This window comes from Onychomys torridus, unplaced genomic scaffold (genome assembly GCF_903995425.1).
Source record: "Onychomys torridus unplaced genomic scaffold, mOncTor1.1, whole genome shotgun sequence".
Classification (NCBI taxonomy): Eukaryota; Metazoa; Chordata; class Mammalia; order Rodentia; family Cricetidae; genus Onychomys; species Onychomys torridus.
This window is the reverse complement of record NW_023412870.1, coordinates 1,434,950-1,445,951: the sequence shown is the minus strand read 5'-3', so window position 1 is coordinate 1,445,951 and position 11,002 is coordinate 1,434,950. Positions and strand designations below refer to the sequence as shown.

At 44.5% G+C, this 11,002-nt stretch overlaps 1 protein-coding gene and 1 non-coding gene across 3 annotated transcripts in view; one reads left to right on the top strand and one right to left on the bottom strand.

The window, feature by feature from the left end:
* Positions 1–1,270: 1,270 nt before the first annotated feature.
* Positions 1,271–11,002, top strand: part of Trim26 (tripartite motif containing 26) — a 22,798-nt gene continuing 13,066 nt past the window's right edge. For both annotated transcript variants that reach the window (XM_036176356.1, XM_036176355.1), the window contains exon 1: positions 1,271–1,318. The gene's annotated coding sequence lies outside the window, so the exon portion shown is untranslated. The remainder of the gene's footprint in view (positions 1,319–11,002) is intronic.
* Positions 4,377–4,516, bottom strand: LOC118576050. Its single transcript, XR_004943908.1, has one exon. It is a non-coding gene; the product is annotated as a small nucleolar RNA SNORA51 (small nucleolar RNA).

The following is an 11,002-nucleotide window of genomic DNA, read 5'->3' as shown; positions in this document are numbered from 1 at the left end:
AGAAACCCTGTCTCGAAAGACCAAAAAAAAAAAAAAAAAGGAAAAAAAGGGAGGGAGGGAGGAAAGAAGGTAAAAAGTGTATGGATTTAACTTTGTGGAGTGAATGGAAGGAGACACTTAAAAATTTCTGGTACATTCCAGCTTTTGACAGTGCAGCCATTTGTGTGTGCCTCAGAAAAGGGAAGAATGACATGTGTTCATGCATGCCTGAACCTCTTGTTAGTTAGATGAAATCATGATCCCTGGAGTATTCCTCCCAAGTTAAAAAGAAACAACAGAACACCTTTTCTAAAAGCAAGCTTTCATTAATGTTTTAAAATTACAACGTGCTTATTATTATTATTGAGACAGGCAGGATATTACCATGTATCCAAAGAATGTCTGAAAGTGGCCGTGACAGCCATGCCAGCCTTCTGCCTCTTGAATGCTCAAATCACAGAGATTACAAGCATCTGCTAGGACGCCTGGTTGCAATTCTTAATACACTTTATGTTTTAGAACAGTTGTAGATTTACAGAAACATTGAGAAAACAATCTGCAGACTTCCTATATAACCACAAACTGATTGCTCTTTCATTAACATCTTACACATTATTATTGGCCAAAGTCCACAGTATATTTATTCACATTTCCTTTTTACACAAATACTTATCCTTCCATATTCTCATCCAAGTTACTGCATTGTGTTTGGTTGGCTGTGACAGTTTTTAGACTTTGTTTGTGTGAACTTTCAAAGTTTTGAGAGCTACTCACAGCTTTGGAGGTTCTAATCCATGGTCCATTGGTACCTGTTGATCTGGTCCTGTGGTGAGGAGTGTACAGTGGAACAGAACCACTCTTGTCATAGCCGGGAAGCGAGAGAGAGAGAGAGAGAGAGAGAGAGAGAGAGAGAGAGAGAGAGAGGAATGAATGAGAATACGTCAGAGATTCATAGTCTCCTTCTGTGATGCTCTCTCAGTGTCCTAAAGAGTCCCACTGCTTAAAGTTTGCACTGTTTTCCAGTAGTGCCAATGCAAGGAACAAGCCTTTTTCACATGGACCTATGAGGCATATTATGATATAAACTGTATTTATCTGGTACCCTCCTATTTTATGTCTTAAGATTGGGCTTATGTGCTAAAAGGATGGAATTAGGTTGCCATATTCAGAACACCTTAGCAAGGATTTCATGTTGTCAGGATTTATGATAATACTGACCTGCTCACCCAGCTGAGTGTGTGTTGATTACTACAACATCACGTTCTGCACTGTTTTTTCTTCCTTTGCTTATAGTGTTATTTGGAAGGAAGCCACTCTGCTCATCTAAGGAACTAGAGAGGTATGTATTTTAAATTATTCTATATGGGAAATGTGTCCCCTTCATTAATTTATCCATCCATTTATTTATATTAGTATGGACTTGCAGATACTGGTTTTAGACATTGGATTATAGTCAATTGTACTTTGTTTTGTTGCTCAAATTGGTGTAGCTTTGACTGTTGGAAGCTGACTGCCTCTCTGTCCCTCCTCTCTTAATGGTGCTCTTTGGGCATTCAAACACTTTGATTTATGTGACCCTTCAAACCTCAGACAAGTTGGTAAACTTAGCCAAACAATTTCCTCTTGTCAAAGAGATACTGAAAGCTGGGGCTGGAGAGCTGGGTCCTTGGTTCACTGGACTTGTTGCTTTCAGAGGACCTAGGTTCAGTTTTCTGCATTCACTTGGCTCATAACCATCTAATACCCTCCTCTGAACTCTGCAGGCATTGCATACACATGGTGCACATACATACAAGCAGACAAAACACTTGTACACACAAAATCAATCTAAAAACTTAAAAGAACAAGAGGAAGAGGTAAGGAAACCGAATCTTACCAGCCTGAATGGTGATTGCCTGTAATCCTGGCACCTGAAAGGCAGAGGAAGGCTGGTCTCTGTGAGGATGAGGCTACCCTGATCTACACAGTGAACGGCAGGTCAGCCAAAGGTGCATAGTGAGACCCTGTCTCAGGGGGAAAAAGAGTTAAGGAAACTGAAGGGTAGTGAGTGACGTGTTACTTTGTACAGGAGAATAACAAGCAGGACTGAGACTGGATCTGTAACTACAGAACTCTGCAAGCCTCAGGTGGAACTTTCTGAGTTAAGGCTTCTGGAGGCGGTATCCTACTTACATGCCCAGGATCAAAATAGAAAATACATGGGGAGAAGTTGTCTGTAGAAAACAAAGATTAGTTTAAGATTGGCGTTTAGGATAAAATAGACTTTGGCCACATTGATGGAATGGAATATTGTTGTTGTTTGTTTTTGCTCTTTTGTGGGATGTGCCACTCAGCTCCCAAATAAATCACACTCAGGCTTATTCTTAATTACAAATGCCCAGCCTCAGCTTGGCTTGTTTCTAGCCAGCTTTTCTTAACTTTAAATTATCCCATCTACCTTTTGCCTCTGGGCTTTTTTCTTTTTTTACTTCTGTATATCTTATTTTTACTCTTACTCCATGGCTGGCTGTGTGGCTGGCCCCTAGTGTCCCTCTCTTTTTGTTCTCTTGCTCCTCCTTCTTTTACATCCAGATTTCTCCTCCTATTTATTCTCTCGACCTGCCAGCCCTGCCTATCCTTTCTCCTGTCTGTTCAGCTCTTTATTAGACAGGCACAGTATCACAGCTTCACAAAGTTGAACAAATGCCACATTAAAGAATGCAGCACAGCTTTGCATCATTAAACAAATGTTCCACAGTGTAAACAAATGTAACACATCTTAAAATAATATTCCACAACATAATATTGGAATGCTGACCTTCCCTGAGAGGGATGGGTAGGAGAAAATCTGGGTGACTGTGGCAGAGGATGGCTAATAATCAGATCTTGCTGTTGAAGCAGGATTGTAAAGTGGGAATCTGAGAGTCTCCTGAAAATTGGGAGCAGAGAAGCTAGTAGGCCTTAAAATCTGGGAATGACATTTTATGGATGTAACTCCATGATTTGGATCAGCTACTGGAGCTAAAAAGATCCTTGAGGTATAACTTTGATTTTCACATTCTGATTGGGTGAGACTACCCATGCCCTACAAAAAAATCAGTTATAAAGCAGTGTGATAGAGTTATCATAGAAGTACAGAACTAACTGAGAAGGAGCAGAGATAGGGAACAATTTCATTCAAGGCTGAGCTGGGCCTGAGATAACAGAATGCACAAGGACAGAGGAGGAGTATGGGAAGGGCCTCTCCCTGTCTTCTGACTATGGAGAACTAGGCAAGGCGAAGCAGGATTGGAGGCTGAATGTGTAAATTTGGGCCAGATCCCCTCCCCCAGAGGAGTTTATTTAGTGTGTGCACGGGCACATGTGCCATGGTGTGTGTCAAGGTCAGAGAACAACTTGGAAGTGTCAGTTCACGCCCTTCCATCATGTGGGTTTAGGTCAGGTGGGTTTAGGTCACCTTTACCCACTGAGCTGTCTTTTGATTTGAAGTGGGTTAATCCACTTCTAGTCTGGACCCTTAAAGGTAGGAAGACACACACTTTTGATCTGGATCTTGAGACAGGACGACACAGGCCTTTAATTTGGATCTTGAAGTGGGAAGACACATGGCTTTCATCCAAATATTAAAGCTGGAAGACTTACCCTTAATATGGGCCATACCTTCTGCTGGAAGTCTATAGAAGGACATAGAAGAAGGAAGGTTTTGCTCTTTGCCTGCTTACCCTTGTCTTGCTAGCACATTCATTCCTTTGCTGGCATTGGAGCCTTCTTCAGGATTCCAGCATATACAGAAGACCAGCTCAAACACCCAGCCTTGTGGGATTTAGCAACTACTAGATTCTTGGACTTTCCATTCACAGCTAGCCATTGTTGGATTAGCTGGACTGAAGCAGGATTCCGATAAATCCCTTTTTAGATATAGGAAGATTCATTCCATAAGTTCTGTGACTCTAGAGAACCCTAATATACCACCCCTCATAAAATATGTTGCTTCAGTTACTTTACATATCCTTAGTTTATGTTCCACATGGAAGACTATTTTGCCAGTTAATTGATATGTGACGTTGATCACTATCAGTGATGCTAAGATATTATAAGTCTCTCAACTTTGAAAAATAGTAACTACCTATTAGCTTGCTTAGATGCTCTCCCTGCTACTCACCCCATACACTATGTGAATAGTCAGAACTTCCTCATCACACTTACCTATGGGTGGATTTTGAATTCATTGGCTCCATTTGTGTTTATTTATTTTTGGGACAGGGCCTCACTAGATCCCTGGCTAGCCTAGAACACTTAGTAGACCAAGCTGGCCTGGAACTCAGAGCTGCACCTGCCTCTGCCCTCCATCACCACCCCGCTGGGATTAAAGTTGTGTGCCACTGTGCCATACCTTTCTGTTTGTGATCCCTACAACTCAAGGTCTCCCCATTCACAATACAGACTAGGTACAGTAGCCTGGACTGAGGTGTACATGGGATAGGCTTACTCGGTCTTCTCTTTCTATACAGACAGAATAGGAAAGCAACCCGTCATCGTCACTAAGGATGAGGAAGCCACCATGTGTAATTTCAGAAACACTGGTTTAGCTGGGTATGGTGGCACCCATTTGGAATCCCCTCACTTGAGAGGTAGAGAACGGAGAATCAGGAGTGACTACATAGCAAGTTTGAGGCTACAGTGGAACAGACAAAACCTTGTTCTACAACAACAAACCCCCACTACATCGATGAACTGGTCCTTTCCTGCCTGATAGTGTGAAAAGTAAGCACACCTCTCCTCCCCAAATTTCTGCTGCAGTGATTTCAGCCATCTTTATTCTGCTTTGGTTGCTGCTAATAATAGCAATGATTTTATACATTAAGTATGCTGGTATACCTGCTGAACCTTACTTTCAGTATGTTTTGTGAATGGCTCCATAATCCACACCTTTGTTTCTTCGTGACGGTATGGAAGTCCAGGAAAGTCAAAACTCTAGCTTTATACTTCACAGCAGTGTAGCTGAGGCTGGGTGAAAATGGTCCAGGCTTTGATTGAGAACTGCGGGGAATGATAGAAGAAGCTTGGGTTCCCTACTCAGAATTCTAGGAGCCACAGGAAGAGCTGTGATGTCCCAGAACAGGCTGGAGGTCTGCTGTGTTCTAGAGGTTGTGCTCACCTGTCTCAGTCAGTTGACTGGTGCTTTTTTAATAAACCGTTTGTGTATTTCAGCCCAGCAACTTCCTCTTGGTATCAATTAGGTCCTCCACCCCTTAAAAAGAAAACAAAGCAGATGACAGACAAGTCCAAGCTGGTAGAGCAGAAATAGGATGTATTGGCTTATGGGACTAACAGGTTTAAGGGTAGGGCTAGCTTTGGGCACAGGATTTGAAATCGTGCTGTCAAATAATGCTCTTTCCCCTTCATTTCCCTAGATCAGCTTACTTATCAAGAGATCAGTCATCTGCACAGCAGGATGATTGCTCTAGGAGCTGCAAGCCAAATGACTTTACCTCTTGCAAGTTCCTGAGAAAACAAGAATTCTTCCCCTCTCCCAGCTAGGTCTCCTTGTGACTTGCAATAGACTTGTGTTTTTCCCCTGAACCAAAGGGTGTGGGTTACTAATATACCTAAGACTGATGTTTTTGTTCACTCTGGAACTGAGGGAGAGCTCCACCCTAAGCATGGACTCCCCAGAAATGAACTGGGGAGAAAGTTATTACAAGAAAAAAAGAATGGAAGATCATAGGCCCCTCTGATCACCAGAGGAGTAAACTTTAAACCACATTTGCTAGTAGATCAAAGGGCACAATATCTTTCCCCGCTTTCAAATTCCTTGCTCTGTAACTATTTCTCTTGCTGTTTGTCTTCATGTTGTGTCTCTTTTCATGTTATGCACACACGATGAGATTCTGTTTCCTATCCACCAACTTAGCTAAATTTGTAAAGGTAGTGGTACCAGGTGTTGGTGAGTCTTGGACCTTTCTAGTAAAATCGAGAGTATGGTCATGTGCCTATGTGTGTACATGTAGGGTTATAGGGGTGGTGTTTGTAATGGTCCAAACTGTAAATAACCCAGATGGCCATCAAAAGTAGAAACAGTAAAAACCTCACTGCCATGTTAGTATAAACAGTGGACTATCTCGAATTGTGATTCCATTCTTTGAAATGGAAAACCAGGGGGAGGGGGAGGGGGACACACATCGCTTATGGATGCATAGTCCAAAGTGAAAGAAAAGGGAGAGAGCGGTTATCACCATTAGAATAAGTTAATTCCTCCTCAGCCATTTTCTCACCTAGTTCCTGAACCCTCCTAGAATGAACCTCATGTACCTGAACTGATGATGGAGACACAGAGCCTGCTCTGGGGTGGTCAGGAGTTGCCAGAGGGGGTGGCGTTCAGCTGAGAACTGCAGCAGGGAAAGGGTCAAAGTGGAAAGGAAGTGGTGAGGCAGGGACAGGCCAGGACTCCAAGGCCTGGGGCTGGGTTTCACTTCTGACTGAGATGGAGTTGAAGGGCAGTGGCAAGAAGTGAGTTGAGACACAGTAGGCCTGGGTTAACTGGAGGCTCTCAGAGGAAAAGGAAGGGAAAGAGCTTTGACTTTATCTCTGGGGTGCCAGAAAGCCATTTTGGGGGTTTTAACCATGAGCACATTGGCAGTTATACTAAGCTGGGTATGTTTGAGGGGCAGAAAGGAAGACGGCCATCGTAACCGGAGCAGTGCCAGCAGGTGTGGGAGGAGGCTTTAACACCTCTCTTCTTGTAGGAGAGAGGTTTAAGAGAAGTCCTTCTAGTTTAGAGTCCCTGATGTTGAGTCTCATTGCCATAGGCACTAGAGGGGTGTCAGTTCCAGATGTCAGTTCAGAATAAGATGCCTCTTTTGTTCTCCTGGAACCTCAGGTCCTGAAACAGTGAGCACTCGATAAATCATGCTTAAATCCTCCGTGGTTCCCAAGAGTGCTCGGATGAAATTCAGAATTCTTTATGTGCTGAGCTGGGCCTGAGAGAACAGTTAGTACAAGGTCAGGGGAGGAGAGTGGGAGTGCAGGGAGTCATTTTTGTTCCTGTTTTGAGATAGGGCCTTGCTGTATAACCCCGGTTAACCTTGACTATGTGCCAGTCCTGCTTCAGCCTCCCAAGTGCTGGGATGACCGGTGTGTGCCACCACACTCAGCTAGATTCCAGAATTCTTAGTGTGGCCAGCTCTTTCATAATCTATTTCCTGCTTCTGTGTCCTTCTCTGCTCAGCCCCTGTGTCCCATCCTATCCACACTTGTGTTTATAATGCTCAGCTCACCACCCCACCACCCTTTCCCTTTGGACCGTCTGATTCTTCAGTCTTCCAGCCTTCCTTCCTTCACATGACTCCCTGGGAAGGAAGGACCTCCAGACTGAGAAGTGTCTCTCATCGTCTCTGCCATTTGGCAGACCAAGCCAAGGCTTTTCCACTTGTAATTAATGATTAGGCAAGAGTCCCCATCACTGACACACATTTGAATCACCTTGGGAGTTTTTATGGGGTTTTTTGTTTTTTAACCAAAACCTGGGCCGATCTCTAGAGATCCAGTTGATGGGATATGTATTGACACTCTTCTGATAAAAGGTTCCTTTTATAGGTCTTGGTACAGAGCACAGACAGCTTTGGGGAATGTCATAGGCAAGAGATGGGAGACAAATTTCCAATCACAAACACAAAACACTTGCAGCTTTCTCCTAAAGCAGGGAGAAAACAGAAGGTCAGTTGCAGAACTGGGTATTTTAAAGCCTTGTCTCACCGACCCCTCAGCTGGCAGCTGCATCTGAGCCCTGTGGGAGTTCCCACTGTAGTGAGCCTGGTCAGAGCCTTGCCCTGGTAGTATGAGTGCCTTACACTGCTCTCAAAACACCGTTGTTGTTTGGGGTCACCAGGATTCCCAGTCCAGCCTGTACCCAGCCCATGGCGTAACTAGGGCTATAATATTGGGGTACATCACGTTTGGTAGCCATTTCTCCAGTTCACATAGCCGGATCACTTGCTTTTTGCCCTGAAGTCTAGCCTCTCCAGGTCTGTTAGAGACAGCTAGCTGAAGTTTACTTCTGGAAAAATTTACTTAATTTAGATTGAGAAATGGGTCTTAACCTGCACCCTGTGAACAATTTAAGTGAGAAGTCTCACAGGACATGGAGCCTTAAGCTAAGTATTCCGGAATGACAGGGAGAAGGGGCTCCCGCTGGGAGGCCCAGGTACCTGTTTGAGGAGATGCTGGGGTAACTGAAGAACCCTGAGAGTCAGGCTGCAAACCTAGGCCCCTCTACTTGCCTCGCTGGGCACTAGAGTCCACACCTGGGGATTCATTGTCTTCCAGGCGCTCTCTCTGGCTTGTGAGAGTTTGAGGAGGAAGGAAGTAAGGTGGTAGATGTGGAGCAGAAGAAATCACAGGTGTAGGAGGAGGCTTTAACACCTAGAGCAGAAGTGGCTGTGAAAAGGTGTGGGGCCAGAGCTTGGATGCATCCCTCTTCTATCTGGGCTGGGCGGGGTGAGAGCGGTAGCTCAAGTGTCTGCCTCGGAGGTGCCAACCTTCACAGTGACACTTCTTCAGAGTGTTTGCAGCTCACGGTGGTTCTCACAGCCAAGAATCGTGTCCAGGATCCACTGTGTTGCCAGAAATCACAGTGTCATCCTCCCCACCCGCCAGTGTGTTGCAGGTTAGATATTTATGAGAGCCTCAACTTTGTAAGGGACAGAGGGGGACTCAGCAATGGATAGAGTGCATCCCCAGCTCTCTCTGAGTGTCAGGATACTGCAGGCCTTGTTCGTGGCATCTCCCTGCTTCTGTGGAATTGCAGCTGGTTTCTGGATTACTGGAGGGGCTAGAGATCTGCTGCTCCAGGAGCAGGGGTGTATGACCAGGGACAAGGTACTATGCAGTACCCCCCCCCCCATGGATTCAGAACACTCATTTCAGTAAAGGGAGCGGTGGTGAAGTACTCTAATTTGCTTTTCTGTCTGCTGCTATGATAAAACATTCTGACCACATCAACCTGAGGAAAGAATCTATTTCAGCTTACATTTCCAGGTCACAGTCCATCACAGAAGGAAGTCAGTGCAAGAAGGCAAGAATTTAAAGGAACACTACTTACTAGTCCACTTTAATTATGCTCAGCTGTGCAGCCCAAGACAGCCTGCCTAGGGATGGTATTGCCCACAGTGTCAATAAACAGTTAAGATGGTGCCTCACAGACATGCCCACATGTCTTATTTAGGCAGTTCTCCAATTGAGGTTTCATCTTCCAGTTGACTATAGGTTGTGTCAGATTACCAATTAAAAAATAAGATGTGGACTGCTCACTTAGATTTTTGTGGCTCCGTCCTTCTATGGTTTCTGTCTACCTGCAGCCAGGAATGGAGGGGAGGATAATGTTTGTATCTTATTGTAGAAACCTGTGGAGATGGTCAGAGAGAACAAGGTCAAGTATATATGATAAAATGGGGGATCGTGGTACCTGGGAAAGGCAATTTTAGAATCCCAGCAGAGACACACACCTGTAATCCCAGTACTCAGAAGACAAGAGCAGGAGGATAGGGCATTCAAGGCCAGCCTGAGCCACTTACTACTGAGATTCCGCCTCATCAAACAAAACACAAGACTTTGTGGAGGGCAGTTTGCATTTGGCCCGACAGAATAGGTGTGGGACGGGTGTGGTCTGCTTTCCACCCCCACGTCTCTTCCTCTCTCCCTCCCCACCCCAACATTTTTCTCTTAATTCTGCAAGCTTGAGCTCCTTCCATCACTGAGAAGCAAGAAGTGCTGTCTAACAGGAATGCTTGAGTCAGCTTGTAGTGAGAGCTAGGCTGCTTTCAGTCAAATCTGAAGAACACGCCCCTTTCCTGTTGTCGGCTGTTGCCCAGAGGAGCTGCTCTCGGGCCCTTTCCACGGTGTGCTGGGGTCAGGAAGTGGAGTGGGTCAGACCGAAGGTTTGGCACTGGGGCTGCCTCCCAGCCCTGTGCCCTTTGGCATTGTGGTTGACAGGGCCAAGCCTCAGTTTCCTCAGAAGAGTATCCTGAATGTGAAATAGCACATCTAAATGGCAGATTCCATTGCCTTGAAATTATTGTTCACCTGGTTATTGGATTCTAGAACCTAAACTTTGAGCCTGGATTATTCATGGTTAGAGTTTGTACCTCTGGTCTTACATATATCGTGAAGAGGAGTCTTTGTAGCCAGTCATTGGGGTTGGACTGTCAGGTTATGGTGACCTAGAAACAAAAGACCCTGGACAGTTAGCATGGGCTTTGGTTGTTCTGACCCACGCATTAGTTCAGCAGAGCATTAGGTTTTCAGTACTCAGGTTTCAACAATTCTGGTGCTTACAGAGCTTTTTAATGTAACAGAAAACCATAACTTTTGTTTCCTCCAGTTTTTTTTTTTTTGTATAGTCTTGTGAAACCATTTTGATGTAAATTGTAGTTATGAAGCTCTAAATATTATAGCATCTGTTGCTAAAAAGCAGAGGTTTTCATATAGTTTCAGTAAGTACCATTAAGTTTATTTCCATTTAAATTTTTCTTGGTAGTCCCTGAAGTATTGTTATAACTACCTTTTGAAGCCATAATCCAAGCTAGATTTATCTTTTGTGCTTGCTTGTTACTACTGTGATCTTTTTTAGTTTTATTGTTGTGTGTGTGTGTGTGTGTGTGTGTGTGTGTGTGTGTGTGTGTGTACGTACAACTTGCAGGAATTGGTTCTTTTTTTGTTTGTTTGTTTTTTGGTTTCTCTGTGTAGCTTTGCACCTTTCCTGGAACTCACTTGGTAGCCCAGGCAGGCCTCAGACTCATAGAAATCCACCTGGCTCTGCCTCCCGAGTGCTGGGATTAAAGGCGTGGGCCACCACCGCCTGGCAAAGATTGATTGATTGATTGATTGATTGATTGATTGATTATGTATACAGTATTCTGTTTGTATGTGTCCCTGCAGGCCAGAAGAGGGCTCCAGATCTCGTTACAGATTGTTGTGAGCCACCATGTGGTTGCTGGGAACTGAACTCAGGGCCTCTGGAAGGGCAGCCGGTGCTCTTCACCGCTGA